This window comes from Dipodomys merriami, unplaced genomic scaffold (assembly GCF_024711535.1).
Source record: "Dipodomys merriami isolate MVZ:Mamm:240054 unplaced genomic scaffold, mDipMer1.0.p SCAF_7, whole genome shotgun sequence".
NCBI lineage: Eukaryota > Metazoa > Chordata > Mammalia > Rodentia > Heteromyidae > Dipodomys > Dipodomys merriami.
In genome coordinates, this window is record NW_027206290.1 from 27,487,341 (window position 1) to 27,510,431 (window position 23,091).

General features: G+C 36.4%; 1 non-coding gene across 1 annotated transcript; it reads left to right on the forward strand.

The window, feature by feature from the left end:
• Window positions 1-22,514: 22,514 nt before the first annotated feature.
• On the forward strand, window positions 22,515-22,621 carry LOC138817420 (U6 spliceosomal RNA). The gene has a single exon (XR_011368865.1). It is a non-coding gene; the product is annotated as a U6 spliceosomal RNA (small nuclear RNA).
• Window positions 22,622-23,091: the final 470 nt, after the last annotated feature.

Genomic DNA, 23,091 nt, shown 5'->3' on the forward strand with positions numbered 1-23,091 from the left:
TTTGGCTCGCTTGCCACAAAGATTACATTCTCTTTGGAGTTCAGATACCATACATCAAAACACTGGAGCTTTTGCAAGTTTTCTCTCCATGGGGGGAATATATCCCCTACAAACTAAAGGCAAAGTCAAAAGAGCAGTAAACAACTTGCTAACTCTCTTCTCTGTGTTTCTGTTATTAAAAACTGTGACTATTCTCTGCTGTCCTTGAGTTTGTTGCTGCCTTCGTATTGAACCTGTGACAGGAATGCTTTATGTAGGAAACGGATACAGGCAGATTCTTACCCATGGTTTTCTTGCTCTTGGTTCATGACTTGCTTAATTATAAGGAAAAAAATTCTAAGTAAGAAACAAGATCATTTCTGTAACACATATTCTCTGAATCTCAGTAGTGGGTATTTCAAAGTAGAATACATGAACCTTTCTTGGATAATGCAAAGTGAATTTATAAACGAACATTATAAACGAAAGCAAATCACAGATTTTCTTTACATTGTTGTGTTTGATGCTTGTATGTTTTCCCTCAGATCCTCTTGAAAATAAGGAACGATTTTATAATTCCCATTCCAGACCACTGAAATTGTTCTGAGTCATCTGTCATTGTCCCAAAACTGAGGAAGAGTTAAATGTTGATCTAACCTGCTCCCTTTTGCCTTTCTGACATAATCTTTCTCAGAACAATTCTCTCCAGCTGTCACATTAGATTCCAGGTACAACAGATGTAGTGGATAAACATCTGGTGGTCAGACTGTAAACTAACTCCTCAGAAAGCACCAACTTTCTTATCAGCAATAAGGCTCTCCTTGGCCAATACTCATAGACCAATCAGCCAGACCTTATCCTGCCTAAGATGGCTGGTCACCTTGATCTCCTGATCCTTTCCTTTGTTACTTTCTTATATAACCCCTAAATTATTATTAGCAGCTTGAAAGGACAGACATCTAGTTGCAAGACTGCGGTTCCTCTCTTATGTGGCCACACTTCCTAGAACCCTGGTAACATCTGACAGAGGTAGATGCATCTGTTAGTTGTGAGAGAGAAATGTGAGTCTGGAAGGAATACTTAAGGAGTAAAATATTATTTCAACACCAAATAATGAGTCTCGGACAAAATTTCTTTCAAGTCTAAGAGTAAAAGGGAGAAATAATAGGAAGGGTGTAGAACTTCACTGAGAACCAAAGTTGTCTTATTATGCAAATAAAATCTCCTAGGTAATTTCAGTGTTGTCCTTAGAATAGGAACAAATTCTACTCCCTAGTCTCTTCCAGTTATTAATCTTTCCTGATTATTTGATGAGATTTCTAAGGAAGTCAAGAAGTTTTGCTTGGAAGGAGTTTTGTTAGTCAGATTAGAGAACCTCAGGGACAGTCCCCATTTATGATTGGAGAGCAAAGACAAGAGACTGTCAGATAGCCCTTGGTTCTCAGAGACCTTTATAAAGCTTTCCTCTTTCCATTTGTTCAATATTAATTAGCATGGGGGCCATAATCCTTTCTCAGAAATGATACTGTATGAGTTGTTTTTGCTTTCTAACTTTTAATATTCTCTTTTTCAGCCTAACTCTTATTATTATTATAATTTCTTTTTTAACTGTATTTTTTTGTCTTTTCTTTTTTGGCACTGGGGATCGAACCCAGGACATTGCACTTGCTAGGCAAGCGCTTTGCCACTGAGCTACATCCCAGCCCTATTTCTATTCCTTATTTAGCCTAGAATTTAGGAAGACTGTCTACAACTGCACATCGTCTTTCCATCCTTATCTAGAAAAAAAAATGCAGCATATGTGTGTTCAAATGCCACTTGCCCCTGGAGACCCATGTTTTCTGGAAACAAGATTGCTCATTAGGGATGGGATTAGTTTCATTTAAGATAAGTCCACTTGAAAAGTGTTGCTACATAGTCATGGATTATGGACCTCACCACACATATGGCTATTAATACAATGAGATATGACAGAGCATGAAATGGGCAGTCTCAACTCACTTTGAGGACTAATGTGTCTGTCCATGTATGAATTAATTCGATAGAGCATATTCTTGGCCCTGGAATGTCATATGGTGATGTTGACTAGGATTGTAAAATGCTTTAATCAAATATTACTCGGATAGAACAAGAATATGCTGTCACACTGATAACAAGGCATAAAGTGCCAGGCAAAATAAATTATACTGTACCAGAGTCAACAGTCCAATAGTGTCATCAATTGCGAAATGACAGTGAATTATTTTATTTGAGTTGTGCTTCATTTCTGAAGACTCCTATGAATCAGCGTACATGAGAAACATGTCAGCAGCATGTCGTTTTAATTTCATTTCCAGAAGTGTAAGCATGTGTCAAAATATAAATGTGATTATGTCCAGTATTTTATAGGGATAAATCCATTTCTCAATGGTATCTTTGCTTTTCTTTATCTGTGTTTGCCTCTGTCTCTTTTTCTCTCTCCCTGTCCTCCCTCTGGCTATATCTTGTATTTTGTCTTTCTTTAAACATTGTATAGAATGTATAGAAAACTGCTTTCTTCACCTCCATGTTTTAGTTTTATGCCCTTAGAAATTACATGCTTCAAGTAGGGCGTCGATGGCCCATGCCTGTAATCCTAGCTACTCAGGAGGCTGAGATCTGAAGATTAAGATTCAAAGCCAGCCCGGGCAGAAAAGTCCATGAGACTCTTATCTCCAATAAACCACCAAAAAACCAGAAGTGGTGCTGTGGCTCAAGTGGTAGAGAGCTTGCCTTGAGCTGAAGAGTGCAGGGAAAGTGACCAAGCCCAGAGTTCAAGCCCCACAACCCACAAGTTAAAAAAAAAAGAAAGAAAGAAATCACATGCTTCATTTTCCTTCTGCTCACAGGAAATATTATCACGTATGTTTCCCTTTACTGTTACTACTTTCTTATGTTCTCTCCATCTTCAGTGGACAAAAGCTACCAGCCTACCTGTACACATCATGTGTACTTCTAGCTACTCAGGATGCTGAGATCTGAGAATTACAGCTCAAAGCTTTGGGTATTGATTGTTTATTTGTTTTGAGACAAGAACTTACTGCAGTCTCTACTGGGATTAGAAGCATACACCACAATGCTGAATATCTGGCTACATGTTTCAAACAATTGCTAATTGTCAGACAATGGAAATGAAAGACAGAATTTCTGTTTATAATCCATAACTTTGGAGAGTCATTCTAAGGTAACCATCAAAGCAAATAGGATGAGTTTGTAATTCAGAACTATGCTTCAGTACTCATGTGCATCCTGACCTAAGGCAAAGCCCAGTGGGAATGCTCCAACTGTCCTAGGATGAAGTTTATGTTATATGGCTCATCCTTGATGTGTTGTTAAATTTTTAACTAACTTCTCTTCCAAAGGAAAACAAGGGTTATGTAAGCTACTACATTATGTTAAAATATATTCAGATGTTTAACTTTTTCATTGAAATTTAAGTCATCCTTGGCAGGTATTATGCTTTTGTATAATTTTGATTTTGGTATTGGTTTTGTTCATTTAGTTTGAAAACTGTATAATCTAAATCATTAAAAATATAAATGACCTGTTAAAAAGGATATAAATGACTTCCAAAGAATAAATGTTTAAATCTTTTTCATTCTGTATTTTATTGAACAGGATCAAGGTTAGTTACATCCTAAAGATTTTTTTAATGAGTGGCAGATAAGAAAGCAAGACAGTAAGAAGAAAAAAGAAATAAAAGGAAAGGAAAGGAAGCAAGCAAGCAAAGAAAGAAAGAAAAAAGAAAGAAGAAAGAAAGAAAGAGAGGTAAAGAAGTGGCAGAATATTTGAGGCAATCTGATACTGTCTCTACTTGAAAGCAGAGAAGTTGCATGCAACTGTAGGAAATTGTTCTGTCTAAGCCCAACTCAGAACCTAGTCCAAAAATTAATATGTATCTTCTAAGTCTTATAAGCTTCTGTGAGAGAAAGTGTTAGCTCACAAGAATTACAAATGACTAGATTAAAGCTTTTACATTTTTTAACAAAGGACAGAACCAATGTAACCAACAAATTTGTTGCTCCTCTGATTGGGATCAAGAGAAACCAATCACTGTCTCCAGGAGTCATATGACTAAGTTTTACTTCCAGTAAAAGTAAGCTTCTTTGCTTCCAGAAATGACCAACCATTTACATGGGCTGTGAATCCCTCTTGAATTGTTTCTCAGTGATTGAGATGGCAAGTGGAAAACACAGAAGCATAGGATAAGTTATCCCCTGTGATTGAAAATTAAGTTTTGCTTGTCTGTACTATGGGTTTTCTACTCTGTAAGATGAAGTAATTGGACAAAACAGTCTCTAGGATACTTTTCAGTTCCATCCTGTAATAAATACCTTATTGGAGAGGTTTGATTCTGGAGAGAGAAACATGGATTTAAATATTGACTCTGACTGTATGTGAATAGGTGAATGATTTATCATTCAAAATCTTTTCCTCTTGAGCAGAATCAGAATCTCTACTTCTGGCTGTCTGATGGTTATTTAAAGATAAGCGTCTTGCGGACTTTTCTGCCCAGGCTGGATCAAACTGAGATTCAAACTGATATTCTCACATCTCAACCTTTTGGATTCGGCAAGGATTTTAAGTATGAGCCACTGGAGTTCAGCTCTTTCTAAATGCTAATCAACAGAATAATGGTCATATTAGCACATTCCTTAACACAATGCCTTACCTGTAAATTGGCTGAATATAAGGTAGAAATGAAAATTTCATGTACTAGTTATCAATCTCAAATCCCTGGTTTGTTTGAATCTGGTAACCAAGAAGATTGTTATGAGAGCTAAAGGAAATAATGAGAATTAAAGGATTCCTAGATTATAACACTCCCATATATATGTATATATATAGTTATGAATAACACTATTAACCCTCTCAAAAAAGACCTTGCTCAGTAATTTTAATAACTATAAATTTAATTGTTTATAGGTTATCTAGAATGCAGAGGGTTGTGGAATAATCCAATCTAACGATTTGATCCCAAACAAGTAGTATTTTGCCTTTAACTGAATCATAAACAAAGATCAATCTGTTCTGAGAGATAGAAAAGAATTGTGGTCACTCATTTATCTAAGGTGAATAAACATGTAGTCTTGGAAATAGGAAGAGGCACCCTAAAGAAGTAGAAATTGTGAGTGGACATTGTACAAGATCAACACTTGCGATGTATTCAAGTATACATCTTCTGAAAGGTTGGGGTATAAAACTAGAAGAAAAAAGGATGAGATGGAGCTCACTGGACACTAATGAAAGTGAACTTTACAAATTGTGGGTGGAGACAGGAGGGAGGGACTGGGAGAGAATGAGGGAACAGAAGACACTGTATGAAAGGAAATGTACTCATTACCTGACTCATAATTGTAATCCCTCTGTACAGCACCTCCATAATAACAATAAAGTAAATTAATTTTAAAAAATCATCAAAGAGGAAACACTAAGGGATGTGAAAGGTTCAGAATAGAGCCAGTAAATGTTGGTATATATTATTATTTTTTTTACCTTACATCAAATATATCTTCCAAAAAATCTTCACCCCTGAACTATACTGAACTTCTCATTCTTAGTTTTGGTATTGTCACTTCTCGAGAGTCAATCAACAAGAAATTAAAAAGAAATGCTCCGTGTGAACCAAACTGTACTTTTGCATCCCTATTTTTGATACACAGATGTATCTAATTTTGTGGAAGGTATCAGGTACTCTGAAGTTAGATTTCACAGGAAGTTTAGATTCTCCTTTCTCTCTTGAACTCAGTGAAATTCTTCAGCAGTGTAAATCCCTTTGAAGTCGGGTTGATATGCCAATGTTGAATCAAATTTTGTGAACTTCAAAGCTTGCTGTGCTATAAAGGATGTCCTGGTGAGGCTAGATATTGCAAAAAGAAATGAGAATACAACCTGGACATTTTTAATAACTTGGTTCTAAAATAGTATGTGAAGTTTCTTACTTTGTGAATATTCATATTTTAAATATATTTGCAATATATTTGCTGTATAATGATTATTATCATATTTCAAAATTTATTTTATGCTAGAGAAGTCAGAGGTATATTGTATGAGAATTTTAATGTTATGTTCTTAGTGAAGGAAGTTCTAGAAGGAATATAGAATTTTGAATCATAGCAGTCTCATGAAAGCTTCAGTTATGTGTCCTTGGGTAAATTACATTTGAAAGAAAATTTCTAAAACAATGTGCTTTGCAGCGTTTTTACAAGAAGAAAACATACTGAGAATGTGTTTGCAGCATTTATGTGACATTAACTTAGAGCAGCTTATTCAGGTTAATTTCCTTTCTTCCTTTTCTCTCCATGGAACACTGAAAATTACCAGGACAATGAACATTCAAATTAAATTATTCTGACCAATTACCCCAAAGTGAGGAATATATAGACAACATACTTATCCCTATTATGGTAGAATGAGATATTATTATATTTGAATATTATAGAATCCTCCTCTTCAGATAAACCAAAGTTATCATAAAAAGGCATTGAATCTTACTATACCACAGGGCAGCAAACAGCTGTAATTAAATTATCCCACTCAGTCTTCATCAAACTGGCATTGAGAATCAACTATGTTCTGGGCATAGTCTGAGCAACAGAAAATGAAAACATTTTTCCCCTTTTAGAGCTTATTAGAATGCAGGAAGAGACAACAGAGAATTAAAATAATAAATAAACCTTGCCAATTTAAAAAAATAGTGAAAGTATACAAGTGGCATACAAAGACATCAATGCAGGGCAGAGTTATAAGGATTAGGATTGAATAATGTCCTCTGATATGTAGTTAAGTGTAGAATGATTGGGCTAGGCCAGATATGCAGGAGTTACAAGAAAGCCAAGACTTATAGAAATGAGAGTGGTTGCAGTGAGTTAAGTGGGAAAGGAATTTGAAGAGTGTAGTTTAGGTGGTGGGGAGGGAAGGGATGGTAGGGGGAAAACCAAAGGAGAGGCAACAATGCTCTATAGGAAATGTACTCATTACCGTGCTCATGTAACTATAACCCCTTTGTACAATATTTTCACAATAAAAACATTTTTAAAAAGCAGTCCTGTAATTTTTTGAGGGCACAGTTTACTAGAATCAAATGAAACAAGGAGGATAAGAGTAGGAGATGAGAATAGAATCTTTTGACATAGACACAAAGACAATTATCACCTAAGTAAATTACCAAGAGCAATGGCAGGAATTCTTGGAAGAAACCTGAATTGTTTGGCTCATATATTGACATATTGAGCATCAACAACAAGGATAGAACAAAGAAGATAGTGATCATGCTGTTACAATGACCAGAGGACTAGTTAGCAGGAATCCTGGAGGGAAACAGGAGTAATGTGGCTAGTGGGGAAGCAATCAGACCCAAATTTCATTTAAAATAGGGCTGAAAGAATTGCTCTTGAATGATGCATCAAGGTAAGACCTAAATTAAGGAGTTACAAGTGACACTCACATTTTTATATTTTTCATTAAATGACAAACTATGGAGCCATTGTGGTATCCAAAGAGAAAGAAATGAAGGAGGATGTGTGTTTGGAGGTTCTGAGTAGAGCTACAGGCTTATTTGTAGATGGGGAGTGTTGTACTCAGACTGGTATTTGGACTTAAACTAAAGGCCTGGGCATTGTCCCTTACCTTTTTCACTCAGAGCTGGTGCTCTATTATTTGAAACACATTTCTATTTCTGGCTTTCAGGTGGTTTATTAGAGATAAGAGTCTCATGGACTTTTCTCTCCTGGCTGGCTTTGAACATCAATCCCTAAATCTCAGCTTTCTGAGTAGCTACAGTTATAGGCACGAACAACTGCCTAGGGGAAAAAAAAGCTAATTTTTGATGTAACAATTTTTCTAAGTCACAGGCCCTCCTTGTTAAATAGATACAACCTACCTATATTTAAAATATGTAATTATATTTAAATATAGGTACTAACCTGGGGAAGCCATCATCACAGCTCTCATATGAAACCTCAGGAGGTAATATCTATTGTTGTAACCTGACAGCAATATAGGACTGGCACTAAAATCCAAAAACCGAGAGAGAGAAAGAAACAGAGAGAGAGAGAGAGAGAGAGAGAGAGAGAGAGAGAGAGAGAGAGAGAGAGAGAGAGAGAGAGAAACAGAGAGAGAGAGAAGAAAACACCTGCAGATGAATTCAAAGGAAAGACTTTCTTTATTAATAATGATATTTGTGTTTCATAATTTTATTTTATGAAGTCCATCGCTTCTTCAGTAGGAACTAAGTGTATTTGGGAATTATAAATTACTTGTCACAAGAGACTTTTTAAAGGCAAGTTACTTTAATATAATGAAAAGCTTCTTTTGGAGGGAATAATATAGAAAGAGAATCAGAATGTCCAAAACAATCACTTTGAAAGCCAGTCATTTATGAAAGATGAGTGCAATAGAAATCACCATGAAGAAAGCTCTGAATGAAACTATTGTTTAGCACTAGACAAAACTCACATGCTCAATATGCTTTGACATGTTTTCAGTGTCACCATCTTCTAGGATTTGGTGTATACTCTCATTCGGTCTCAGTATGTCACCCAAAGGCCCATCTAGGTTTGGGTTGCACTTCTACAATTCCAGCAACTTGGGGATTTTGTCCAAATCAGGAAATAATATGAGGCCCCCTCTGAAAAACAACCTCAGTTACAAAATGGCTAGGAGGATAACTCCAGTAGTAGAGCACTTGCTTAGCAAGCACCGTACCTTAAATTCTATCTGTAGTACCTCTGGAATGAAATGACATGCTCATCAGATGGTGACACCATTGAGAGGTGATGAAAACACCAGAAAGACAGAAGGATGTTAGGACATTTGCGGGTATACACTTTTGGTGGTATGGGCCTGGCTACTGTGTGGTGAGCAGTTTGGTGCCAACAGTATTTAAAATCATATATGATAGTATATATACATATATAATCATATATGGTATATACATAAATAATCACATATATTTATATATTATATAAAATATGTGTTTAAATATAAATTTGTATTTTATATTTATGTATATACAACATCACGTATTATATAATAATATATAATACATAAATATATAATCACATATAAGATAGAATTTAAGTACTGAGAATATTATATATAGATATATTATTCATATTAAGAATACAGGTATATAACATATAATTATAAGTTACATCATTACATTTTGCATATATACATATATCACAGACTGTGTTGTCAGCCTTCTACTTTTGCAAAACTAACCATATATCTACAGAAGTCAATATACAACTTATATGTCATGATGACACATGCAAATATGTAACAATGCTATTTATAAAGATGTCTATATAATATGCTAACAATCAACTCAGCATCACAACTGGATCCAGTGTTATGTTGGATGCTGGGCAATATATATATATATATATATATATATATATATATATATATATATATAAAATCTGAAATATATTCTTTGGTCATGGCTATAGTGCTTTGTGGAACATCTCAGACCAAGGCATAAAGCTCCTTATATCTAACATACACCATATAGGGTAATGAAGTTTGGTTTTAGCAGTTTCCATCACTCAATTGTTGTTCAAGATCACAGCTAAGGTAGAATGGGGCTGGTATGACTTGTGAGCAGTGACTCTCTATTTGAGTAAGTTTCTATGTCTGAATCACGTGCATTTTAAAGTCCAACACAGGATTTCAGTTCCTACTTAACCCCTTGTTATAACACAAGCAGACATCACATGTACTCACATTGACTTTCAGCCCAGTAACTCAGTTTAGAGACTAGCATGCTTGCAGTTATACAAGTTATTTTAAAATCATTTTTATTATCTTCAAATAGCCGTACAAAGGGGTTTCAGTTCAACAAGTCAATTTATGTGTACAATGCATCTTTTTTGTTGTTGTTTGTCTGTTTTTGCCAGTGGAGCTTGAACCCAAGGCCTGAGCATTGGCCCTGAGCTCTCTTTTGCTTAAGGCTTGTCCTCTACAGACAACTAGAGTCACAGCTCCACTTCCAGATATTTGGTAGATAATTGGAGATAAGAATTTTACAGACTATCCTGCCTGGAATGGCTTCGAAATGCTATCCTCCGATCTCATCCTCTTGAGTAGATGGGATTACAGGCATGAGCCACCAGCATCTGGCATACAGTTCATCTGGATTGGTGTCAACCCTTCCATTCTCTCCTTGTCCCAACTATTCCAGTCATGTCTCCTTTTCTTCCCTTTCTCCTTGTCAAAACACCTTAAATAAGGAAGGCAACTCAAAAATGCCTTTACCCTTCTAAGCAAGGTTACCACACTCTTCTCAGTTAAACACTAATCACTTGAGACAAAGAAGATGCAGAACAGTAAAGAATATGACTCTGGAAATTTACAAAAAAGACACAACAGGAAAGACGTTGGCCAAAGGCCAGCATCTAGTCTGCAATCATGCCTCAGTACCTAGATCCAAAAGTCCTTGCTCCTGAACCTTTTCTTTTCTTTTCTTTTCTTTTTTCAAATTCTGTCCTCCTGTCTAGGACTGTACAGCTTTTTTTCCCTTGAGATGCTACTATAACAGTTCCTCATTTGCCTGGGAAAATTAATCCATCTTTATTTCCTTTTACTTCAAAGCCCTGCTCTATAGTATTCATGAAGTATTCACAAAGTATTCAGGACACCAAGTTTAGAGGAATCAAATTTTGAGTAAATTTTGTAAGACTTAGAGCACCACCTGAAAGCTTATGAACAAAACAATACAACATTAAGCTGGAGAGGAAAGGATGCAATTGATTGATATGATCAACACCATATGTGTGTGTCTGTTTCTAATGCAATGAAACATTCGCTTGTATAGTAGAATTGTTTTAATAAGTAGATGCATATGGGCTGAACTTACAACCAAAATGCTATAGGAAATACATGAAGTACTTCGCGTAATTATGTACTATGTACTGTGAAACATTGCTACGATTTTGCATACCTAGAAGCACAGTAGTCTTGGTATTCACTGCATCACAATAAAAAAAGATGAATACTATGTTTTGTGATGATATTACAACAGCTGTGATGTCACTATGCTCCTATATCTGCTCCACCCCCTCCTCCCCAAGTAGCAAGGAACAAAGATGTGTACATCATAACTGGATATTTTTCTGAGATAAACACTGACTAATTTTGACTCTGTTGGCCTAGAACCTGAACCTCTTTTCTTCTCCTACAGTGTCATTAATTACAGGCATGAACAACCATACCCGTCTCTAAACTTATTAATATTTCCAGTACTATTATTCCTATAGAATTAATGTCTGATTTGATATCACTTCCTCACTCTGATAAGGGCCTTTCCCCTTCCTGCTGGTCTCTCACATGTACTATAGGTTAATAGGATCAGCTCTTCTGATGAAATCAGTCTTGTTCAAGGTATGGCTATAATGTATAGATATTATTTATGCCATTATTTTTTACATTAAATGAAACAAGGAAGAAGAGTTCCAGGAAGATGGTGGAGGAGAAGCTGGAATCTGAACAAGCTGTCGCATAGAAAGCAGTTTTAGAGTTCCAGCGAACAGTCCTAAGCCAAAGAATCACACCAAGTGTGCCATCACAGGACAGAGAGTTAGACAAGAGAGGGGAAGCCAAGGCAAGGAGACACATCTGACCGCTTGCCAGCAGCCGCCGTGGCGGCGGTGGCAGGGTCGTGTCGGAGTCCCCAGCCATACCTGAGCACTCACACAGAGAGTCCGGGACAAAGGAGCCAGACTCAGCGGGCGAGTGGATTCTACTCAACACCAGCAAGAACCGACAAGGAGCGGACATCTTCATCCTGCAGTTTGCAGACAAGAGACAACCTAGTATCCAAGACTGGGCGTGAGTACAAGCCGGACGTCCTCACTCCTTCTCAGGGAGCAGAGGAGGGAAGGCCACCCCTCCCCCCCCCCCAGCACCGGTGATCTCCATCTTGGATACCGACAAAGCTCGGAGGAGCTGCCAGCTCCAACTCAGGCCTTGGAATAAAACGAGTCATTTAGCAGGTCACAAGAACTTAACGGCGAAGTGACCTGCCAGACTCGGCTCCATCCAGGGAAAAGTCACCCAGCTCAGGCACCAGCCATTGGAGTGGCTTTCCTTACTGGGTAACCAGAGCCAGAGGCTGCCCCTCCCTCTAGCAGCCTCAACAATCAATTGAAAACCAGAAACCCTGAGAACGGCTCCAGGCTGGGCTCTGTGAGTTTTTTTTCACAAAATAGCCCCAGGGAAAAGCTACTGATTGTTGAAAGGCCTCAACTCTACCCAGAACCTAGCCTCACCACTGCATCCCCCTCTTTTGTGATTCTCAAAGCAGATCACACTCCCAGTAAACTAACCTGGGAGGGGGATCTCAAAATCTTGGGTAAAGCAGATCATTTTTCTGCCTTTTCCAACAAACTGACTTAAGAAACCAATCAAGCCACAGGACCTCAAGCTGACCAGAGACTCCAACAATAGGCTGGTTACAGACAAAAGGGAGATACAGGATTCTTCCCACCCCTCCCAAAATAATCAAAAAAAAAAAAATCAAAGAACTTTTTTTTTCTTCCTCTTCTTTTCTTTTTTTTTTCTTTTTTTTTGGTACCTTATATATATATAATTTTTTTTTTCCTTTTCTAAAAGTTTTATTAATCTTTAATTTTTGCCTTTTTTGAAAAAATAATTGTTTTCCAGTAACTTTTTTTTCCTCTTATAATTTTTATTTTAGGAATACATGAATGTGCGTTTTCCTTTCTTTTCTTGTCTTCTGTCTCTTTTTCTTTCTTTCTTAACTATCTTTTTGTTTTTTTGTCTAGCTCTACTGAACTTCTGATCTTTTTTCTCCCTTTCTAATCCTTTTCAACTTTTCCTCTCTTTTGATCTTCTTTATGTGACTTAACTCTTGTCCTGCACATCCTCAGATAAACCCTTAGTTAATTAGTAGACCCTATCCCCCATTGCGTACACACTTAATCCACAAATTTATTACTCAATTCAAAACCTCTGAGACTTAAATTCCTTAATAGCAGTACTAACTCTTTATACCTATATAATATTTAAAGCAGTTTTTTAAGTTTTTCACTTCTCCTCTATGTCCCTACACTTCTATTAATATACTCACATTCCTCTCTAAATAGATGGTCTTTTAATCTTCATAATAATATTAATTTTTACGTTTCTATTTTTTTCTGGTCTCTTTTCATTCCCCTTTCCCTTTCTTCTTTTTCTCTCTCTCTCTACATGCATCCTACCCAACCTATTTCCTGCATTGAGATTAGGACATAGTTAACTCTCCCTGTGCCTCCTCACACCAATCTATTCCTATTTCTTAACCACATCTCTCCCTAACCCTAATAATTTCTGGTTTTCCAAATTCTTCTCTGAGGTTCGAAGCCCATTAACATATAGTTGTTTGATGTTGAATAGATGTATCTGTTGAACTAGATTGTATCTGTAGACTATTGACTGTACAAATGCAAACTTTGATTGATGGTTGCCTTAAGATAGTGTTCTAGCACAAAACTAGTGCTATTTTCATCTCAAATGGGCAGAGTAAGCAGAAAAAACACTAGAAAAATGGCAAATCCGGATATCTCAAGTCCCAATCTTGATAAGCAGGGGTCAGAACAGATAATGAATAATCCAGAGGAGAGTTCCCAAATAGCTCTACAAACACTGCTGGCAAACATGATAAATGAGAAGTTTGACAACTTACAAAGGACTCTGTATGAGCGGGAAAGGGAGAGAGAGGAGGCATCCCAAAAGTTTATACAGGAATATCATAAGCGTGAGGAAGCTACTCAAAAACTGATACAGGATTTGCGTGAACAACTTGAGAATACTCAAAGAGAAAGGGAGGAATGGCGTGAGCAGGCTGAGAACACTCAAAGAGAACTGCAGGAATCCCATGAACGGGAGGAAAGAAAACTACAGGAATCCCATGAACGGGAGGAAGCTAATCAAAGAGTAATACAGGAATTGAGAGACCAAGTAGAGAATACACAAAGATCACTAAAGGCATTCATGGAATCCATTAACAAAGAGCTGAAGGAAGTCAGGGAGACCACAAAGGGAATGCTGAATGGAACCCAACAGAAGGAATGGGAGTCCAAAGAAACTATAACCAATCAACTAAGTGATTTGAGAACAAACACTGAACACCAAATAAGGAAGTAAAGAAATTCATACAAGACCTAAAACAGAGCTTCAACAAAGAACTTGAAGCCATCAAAGCTGACCAATTAGAAGGAAAAGAAATAAAAAATAAAATAGAAAGTCTTGACAGCAGGTTAGACCATGCAGAAGATCGAATCTCAGGGATTGAAGACAGCCTAGATATTATAGAGAAAGAACATACAAACATCCAAGACAAGTCCAAGAAATATGATAGATCTATCCAACACCTGGAAGACACCATCAGAAGGCCTAATCTAAGGATAATGGGTGTAAAGGAGCACCTAGAAACAGAAGTTAATGGTCTAGGAAATTTGTTTAACAGGATCCTAGCAGAGAACTTCCCAAACATACAAAAAGATAGGCCTATTCAGATACAAGAAGCTTTTAGAACCCCAAATAGACCAGACCAGAATAGGACATCCCACCATCACATTATAATCCACACAGCATCAACTCAGACCAAGGAAAAGATCCTTAAAGCTGTCCAGGAGAAAAGGGTAATCACCTATAAAGGAAAACCAATTAGAATTACCTCAAATGTCTCAGATGAGACAATCAAAGCAAGAAGAGCCTGGAATGATGTATGCCATGCCCTTAAAACAAACAACTATCAACCAAGAATACTGTACCCAGCTAAACTCTCCTTCATAACTGAAGGCCAAATAAAAACCTTACATAGCAAAGAAAAATTAAAACAATACATCTCCACCAAACCAGCCCTACAAAAGATTCTTAAAGATGTCCTACATATAGAAAACCAACAAGACCGCAATAAAGGCCAAGAAACTGCACCGAAACTGAGAATCCAAGAACTATAGGAAGAACCCATTTTTTGCAGCCCCCAAGAAGGTGGATAACATGGCAGGAACTCCCAAATACCTCTCAGTCCTATCTCTTAACGTTAATGGATTGAACTCTCCAATTAAGCGACATAGACTGTCTAGTTGGATTAAAAAAACAAGACCCTTCTATCTGCTGCCTGCACGAGTCACATCTTGCCTGTAAAAACAAACACATTTTCAATGTCAAAGGCTGGAACAAAATCTACCAAGCAAACGGCCCCCATAAACAGGCAGGAGTTGCAATCCTAATATCAGATAAAATAGACTTCAAATTAAAATTCGTTAGAAGAGATAAAGAAGGTCGCTACATTCTAATTAAAGGATTTCTCCTTCAGGAGGATATTACAATTCTAAATATCTATTGGCCAAACAATGGAGCACCCAAATTTATCAAAGAAACACTACTTTCTCTCAAATCCCATATAGATCCAAAGACATTGATTGTTGGGGATTTTAACACACCACTCTCCCCACTAGATAGATCAACTCGGCAAAAACTCAACAGAGAAAACGAAAATCTAAACAGCTGCATAGATCAACTAGACTTAACAGACATCTACCGAACATTTCACCCAGCAGCATCAGTATACACGTTTTTCTCAGCAGCACATGGAACGTTTTCCAAAATAGACCACATTTTAGGCCACAAAGGAAACTTATCTAAATTCAGAAACATTGAATTTATACCTTGCATCCTCTCTGACCACAAGGGAATAAAATTAGAACTCAACACCAAAGCCACCAAAGAAATTCAGGCATCACATGGAGGCTGAACAACACACTGCTGAATCATGACTGGGTCATGGAAGAGATTAGAAAGGAAATTAAAATGTGCATGCTATTCAACAAAAATGAACACACAAATTACCAGCTCCTCTGGGACACAGCAAAGGCAGTACTCAGAGGCAAGTTTATAGCTCTGAGCTCTTACATCAACAAATTGGAGAGATCTGAAACTAACAATTTAATGACACATCTAAACCTCCTTGAAAAAGAGCAGCAAGATAAACCCCAATCCAGTAGATGGAAAGAAATAATCAAAATTAAATCAGAATTAAATGAATTAGAATACAAAAAAAACTATAGAAAGAATCAACAAAACAAAGAGATGTTTCTTCGAAAAACTTAACAAAATTGACAGACCCTTAGCAAATCTTATCAGAAAAAGAAGAGAACACACCCAAATTAATAAACTCAGAGATGAGAATGGAAATATCACCACGGAAACAACCAAGATTCAGAACATTATAAGGGAATACTTCTCAAAACTTTATGCTAATAACTTTGAGAACTTGATAGAAATGGACCTTTTCCTAGCAAATATTGACATGCCAAAACTAATCCAAGATGAGTTAAACTATCTTAACAGGCCCATATCAAGCACTGAAATAGAAAGAGCAATAAGAGACCTCCCAGCTAAGAAAAGTCCAGGACCAGATGGCATTACAGCGGAATTTTACAAGGCCTTCAAAGCAGAGCTCACACCAATACTCCTCCAACTCTTCAATGAAATTGAAAGAGAAAGCTCACTACCGAAGACATTCTATGAAGGCATCATAACCCTCATCCCAAAACCAGGCAGGGACTCATCAAAGAAAGAGAAGTATAGACCCATTTCTTTGATGAACATTGATGCAAAACTTCTCAACAAAATTTTGGCCAATCAACTTCAACAATTCATCCAAAAAATCATACACCACGATCAAACAGGATTCATTTCAGGGATGCAAAGCTGGTTCAATATACGCAAATCAATTAATATTATTCATCACATCAACAGGAGCAAGACTAAGAACCACATGATTATCTCAATAGATGCAGAAAAAGCATTCGACAACATCCAACACCCCTTCATGATGAAGGTTTTGGAAAAATTAGGAATCCATGGAACATGCCTCAATACAATAAAGGCTGTATATGACAAACCTACAGCCAGCATTACACTCAATGGTGAAAAAAATAAAGCCATTTCCTCTTAACTCAGGAACAAGACAAGGATGCCCATTCTCTCCACTTCTCTTCAATCTAGTATTAGAATGCCTAGCTACAGCAATAAGATAAGATGCAGACATAAAGGGGATCCAAATAGGGAAAGAAGAAATAAAACTCTCCCTCTTTGCAGATGACATGATCTTGTATTTAAAGAATCCCATAGACTCCACTCCCAAATTACTCAAGCTGATTCAAAACTTTGGCAAAGTAGCAGGTTATAAAATTAACCCACCAAAATCAATGGCTTTTCTGTATGCCAACAGTGAGAAAACTGTGGGTGAAATTAGGAAAGCAACTCCATCTGTAATAGCCCCACAAAAAATAAAATACCTAGGAATTAACTTAACTAAAGAAGTGAAGGACCTCTAGGATGAAAACTTTAAAATCTTGACAAAGGAAATCAACACAGAACTTAAAAAATGGCAAAGCCTCCCATGCTCCTGGATTGGAAAGATTAACATCGTGAAAATGGCAATACTTCCCAAGGCTATCTACAAATTCAACGCAATACCTATCAAAATTTCACCCTCATTCTTCAAGGAAATAGAGGAGGCAATCCAAAAATTCATATGGAACAATAAAAGACCCCGAATAGCAAAAACGCTCCTCAACGGAAAGAACACTGCTGGAGGAATATCAATACCAAATTTCAAACTCTACTATAAAGCCATAGTAATCAAAGCAGCTTGGTATTGGCATAAGAACAGACCTCAGGACCAATGGAATAGAATTGAAAACCCAGAAATGAACCTACAGTCCTATAGCCATCATATCTTCGATAAGGGAGCTAAAACAATAGAATGGAAGAAAGACAGCCTCTTCAGTAAATGGTGCTGGCAAAATTGGTTAACTACATGTAGAAAACTAAAGCTAGATCCTTATATATCACCCTGCACCAGAATCAACTCCAAATGGATCAAAGACCTTGAAGTCAAACAGACACTCTGAAACATTACAAGATGGAATAGGCGAAACCCTAGGTCTCCTTGGCTCAGGCAGAAATTTTTTGAATAGAGACCCGGAAACACAACAAATCAAAGAAAGTTTGGACAAATGGGATTGCATAAAGTTTCAGAGCTTCTGCAGGACAAATGACATAGCTAGCAAGATTAATAGAAAGCCCACAGATTGGGAGAAGAACTTTATTAGCCATAAAATGGACAAGGGTCTCATATCTAAAATATACTTGGAACTCAAAAAATTAAACCCCCCAACAACAAATCCTCAAAGAAACAACTGCCCAATAAATAATTGGGCGAAAGACTTAAAGAGAAGCTTCTTTGAAGAAGAAAGAAGGATGTCCAATAGACACATGAAGAAATGTTCAACATCCCTAGCCATAAAAGAAATGCAAATCAACACAACATTGAGATTCACCTCACCCCAGTTAGAATGGCAAAAATCAAGAACTCTAACAACAACAGATGCTGGAGGGGATGTGGACAGAAAGGAACCTTACTTCATTGTTGGTGGGAATGTAAACTTGTTCAACCACTTTGGAAAGCAGTATGGAGGTTCCTCAAAAGACTTCACATAGAACTCCCCTATGACCCAGCAATCCCACTTTGGGGCATTTACCCAAATGTTTACAAACAAGACCACACTAAAGCTACCAGCACAACAATGTTTATTGCAGCATTATTTACCATAGCTAAGATCTGGAACCTACCCAGATGCCCCTCAGTAGATGAATGGATCAAGAAAATGTGGTATATATACACAATGGAATTCTATGCCTCCATCAGAAGGAATGACATTGCCCCATTTGTTAGGAAATGGACAGACTTGGAAAAAATTCTATTAAGTGAAGTAAGCCAGGCCCAAAGAAACATAGGTCCCATGGTTTCCCTTATTTGCAATATCTAGTATATGTATGAGTCAAGCGAAATAGGTCAGATAATGTGATGTCAGGAAAGTGAACCCTTAGATATGTATTTTAATGTTTTTTTTCTTTCATGCATGTGTTTCTAAAGCATTTATAAGATTATCTCTTTGTTGCTTTGTATGTCCCTCCCCCACAGTATAACCCCTGCTTTCACTATATTTGATGTCAGTATAACTTGAGTAGGAGATGGGGAAAAACCAGTTGTTTAAGGATACAGGTGGACCTGTTGCAACAATGAGAAGTACAAGTTGTCATGTCCAAAACGAGCTTTAAAACGTTGGTGCGGGGGGGGGGGGGGGGAGGGAAGGGGTGAAGGAGAAGGATTGGGATTGGGGGGAGGGGGGAGGCTGGGAAGGGATGTGAAGGGTAAACAAAAGGAAGAGGCTGCAATGCTTGGTAAGAAATGTACGCATTATCCCGCCCCATAACTAAACAAAAAAAAGGAAAGAGTCCCTCTTGTTTGAACATATTTATATTAGTTGCTCTGAAATCCTTCATGACTAAGGTTAACATGTCTAAATGTAGTTTCCATTGCTTGCTATTCCTCTATGTCGCCCCAACTTAAAGTTCATGCTACCATGTTTATTTAACTGCTATTTAGGCATTTAAATAACATTTTAGACTTAGTGGCTTCTGGACATCTCCCCCCCTACCCCTATCTACTAGGAGTGGTTGATCTTCTTGTTTTGCATTAATTTATTTTAGGACCTGGAAGAGCTAATTCTGTAAAAAGCAAAAGCAAAAACAAAACAAAATGATTTACATTTATAACATGAAATATAAGGTGCACTATTTTTTTTCTCACCAATTTTTAGTTTTTAAGCTGGACTGCCTAGGACTTACCCCATAGATCAACATAACTAAATTTTCAGCCAGTTACAGATTTAAAAAAATGTGGCTCTATTGGTTATGGTGCTCTGAACTCTCTATTATTAAATTCTCTATCTTCCATTTTTTAAAATGTTCTTCCTTACTCTGTTCCAAACGAATTTAGTGCCTCAACATAGTTGGTAGAGCTACAGGTCTTTTTGCCAGGCCTTACGGTCTGGGCAAGAACCACTGTTCTATTTTACTAGAAATAAGTATGCCAGCTTGTTTTAATGGTCACACCTTTATCACTTAGCTAGGAGCAGACAAGGGATGGTAGCTTCTAACTTCTCAGATGTCTCTCCATCATAGATCCTGTGCTCTAGGAGTGGGAGGAGGTGATTATTTACAGCTGGGACCCATTATTCTTGGTCACCTAGCCTCTGGTAGACTGTGCCCTGTGATTGAAAAACTGGTGTGGAGTTAGAAATGCTGGCCTCCAAATAGGCCTTCCAGAGTGCAGAATTACAGGAGGCATGAGATGAGAGATGACAGCATCTGGTACCTCTAGAGAGTATAACCTGATATCTGTCAACATGAAAGAAGTTCTTCTGTTCTTGATTGTGTCTCTTGGGAGTATCAGTCTTAGAATATGGAGGTGAGGTGAGGTGAGGATGGAGGGGTGTTGTTATCAGGTTTGGGTTCAAACTTTTGAGAAGCCTACTGTATGTGATGGGTATAGTATGCAGTACGTGTTTATGAATAGTACATCTGTTAATTTACTCTATACTTAAAATCAATTTCAAAGTTAACTAAAACAATTCTAATTGCTGTGTTTTACAGAATTCAAAAAATAAGTGTCTTGCTGAAGAATAGGTATATGAGTTTCCTTACAAAGCTGTTCCAAACTAGAATCCTTCTTTGAGTTTGAATGTGAAACAGAGGGGAAAAAATGTACATGTTTGGGAAATAATATTCTTTCCTACCGGTGACATTATGATCAGACTATTACATGTAAGTAATTTCCATAGTCACTTTATTTCATCTGTAACCAATTTCAATTCTCTAGGCTTTTGTTCAGTTCTGTCATGCATTTACATGTTTAATAAATATTTACTCAGTATCTATTATACCTCAGGCATGGTTGTGGAAGCAGGGAGTAAAACATATGAAAACTATTGTGAAAAATAAAGGCATGAAATTTACTGCCTGAAACTACCTTCTAGTAAGTGACCAAAATAGTACAGAGATAGAAATAGAGGTAGCATGTGATGATAGATGTTACAATAATTTAAGAAAGGAGGAAAATTACCTGAATCTTGGTATTCTGCACATATTTTTATATTTGTTAATATTGGAGTGAATCAATCTTTGCAGCTTGAAAATGTGAGAAATCTTCATAAAATAGTAAGTACTCATAAAATTATAATTATTGTCATCATGAGTACCCACTTTAATAAAGATTAAAATAATCAGAATATGAGTAAATTTGGATATTTTCCTATGGTACCATTTTTGAAATACTTATAATTACATATGTGTGTATTATATTTGTGTTAGATAAAATATTAATAAACTTTTGTGATGCCACAAGTATATAATAAATTACAACTTGTTTCATACTATGCAAATATTTTATCAAAATTATCACTTTCAAAGTGAGTTTTCCCATAAAATTTCTGCTCAGTCTTCACCTCTCATTCTCCCTCTCTTCTCTAACTGGCTTTCCTATTTGTTATCTATTCATATATTTTGCCCAACCATCAACCTTTGATATACTAAATATTTTCCTTAAAATTATCTGTTTTATCCATCTAATTAAAATCTCCAAAAGGGCAAAAATTTTGGTCAGTTTGATTACTTACTGTTCTTACAGTTGCCAAAATATTGCCAGGGACAGAGAAAACACAAAATAACTATACAAATTAAGCATTTATTTTAACATTCTTGTAAATTAGAAGGCAAAGTTTTGCTTAATAATTCCACTTCACTATAGAGTAAAGAAATAGATTTTCTAGTAGTATATCTGACCTATAGATTAAAGAAATGAAACTTTTTTTTTAGGTAGGAAAGAAATCTTAATTCTCTTCTATTTGATAACAAACCCATTTCAAATGGAAACTGACCAAAATCAATGTCTCTGACATCCTTTATTTTTAAATAATTAAACACTTTAGTGTGGTACATTGTATTGTAAGGAAATATATCACCTGGTAGAGTAAGTTAAATCTTAGACTCTAATTGCACACTTTTGATAATCAGAAAGCAATAAAGCTAGCATGAATCTGAATTAAGACCTGACATTATTTTTCAATGTGGTTAAAAATACTTTTATATTTGCTAATATTTCATATTTTCCATTTCATATGATATCATATTTTATGTGATATAAAATATTTCATATTTGATAATGCTTGATATGCATGTATTTACACAAATAAATATTTTATCACAAATTATTAGACTATAGATGTTCTATAATTACATAACATAATATTTTATATAGCATAAATATAGTACATTTAGCAAATTAAGATAAAATATGAACTTTGATAAATTGGAGGTTAGTTGGAAATATGGGTCAAAGGAAAAATTGTTTATGCTGTAATAGTTAAACTCAACTGAAAGACAAAATCTCTTGAAGTTAGTGATTTAGATATGTCTGTGTATCAATTGAAAGTCATTATGAAATGTACTCTTGGCCTTTTTTACATAACATTAGCCCCTCTCTAATAACAATTTTCTAAAAAGACATTAGGGAGCAAAGACTACAAGAAGAGAAATAGTGAAAATGTTTTAGTTTTGGTCATATTGAAATGAGGCTGTTAAAAGCAGTATATGGAGTGCTCGCTTCGGCAGCACATATACTAAAATTGGAACGATACAGAGAAGATTAGCATGGCCCCTGCGCAAGGATGATACACAAATTCGTGAAGCGTTCCATATTTTTAAAATTAAATTAAAAAAAAAAGAATGGAAAAGTTCCAGTCTGCGATTCAAAAACAGAGAATCCAATCAGAATCAGAATTGGATTACCCTCCCCCCCCAAAAAAAAGCAGTATATGGAATAGCAAAATTAAGTATGCAATAGGCTATACATATATATATATATATATATATATATATATGAATCTTTCTCTCTCTCTCTCCCTCCCTCTTCCTCTCTCTCCCTCTCTCTCCCTATCTCTCTCCCTCCCTCCCTCCCCCCCTTCTCTGTAATAGTGTTCTTCCTCCACAATAACTAGTATATACCCAGAAAAAACACAACCACACAGACTTGGCCTGCTCCACAATTTCTTAAGTGTCTTCAAGGAAAATCTGTAAGGATATTCAGAAAGACAAATGAGATTGCTGGGGAAAACACATATTATTTATAGTAGACAACATCAGCTTGAATCCAGGAGCTTTGATTACTGTTGA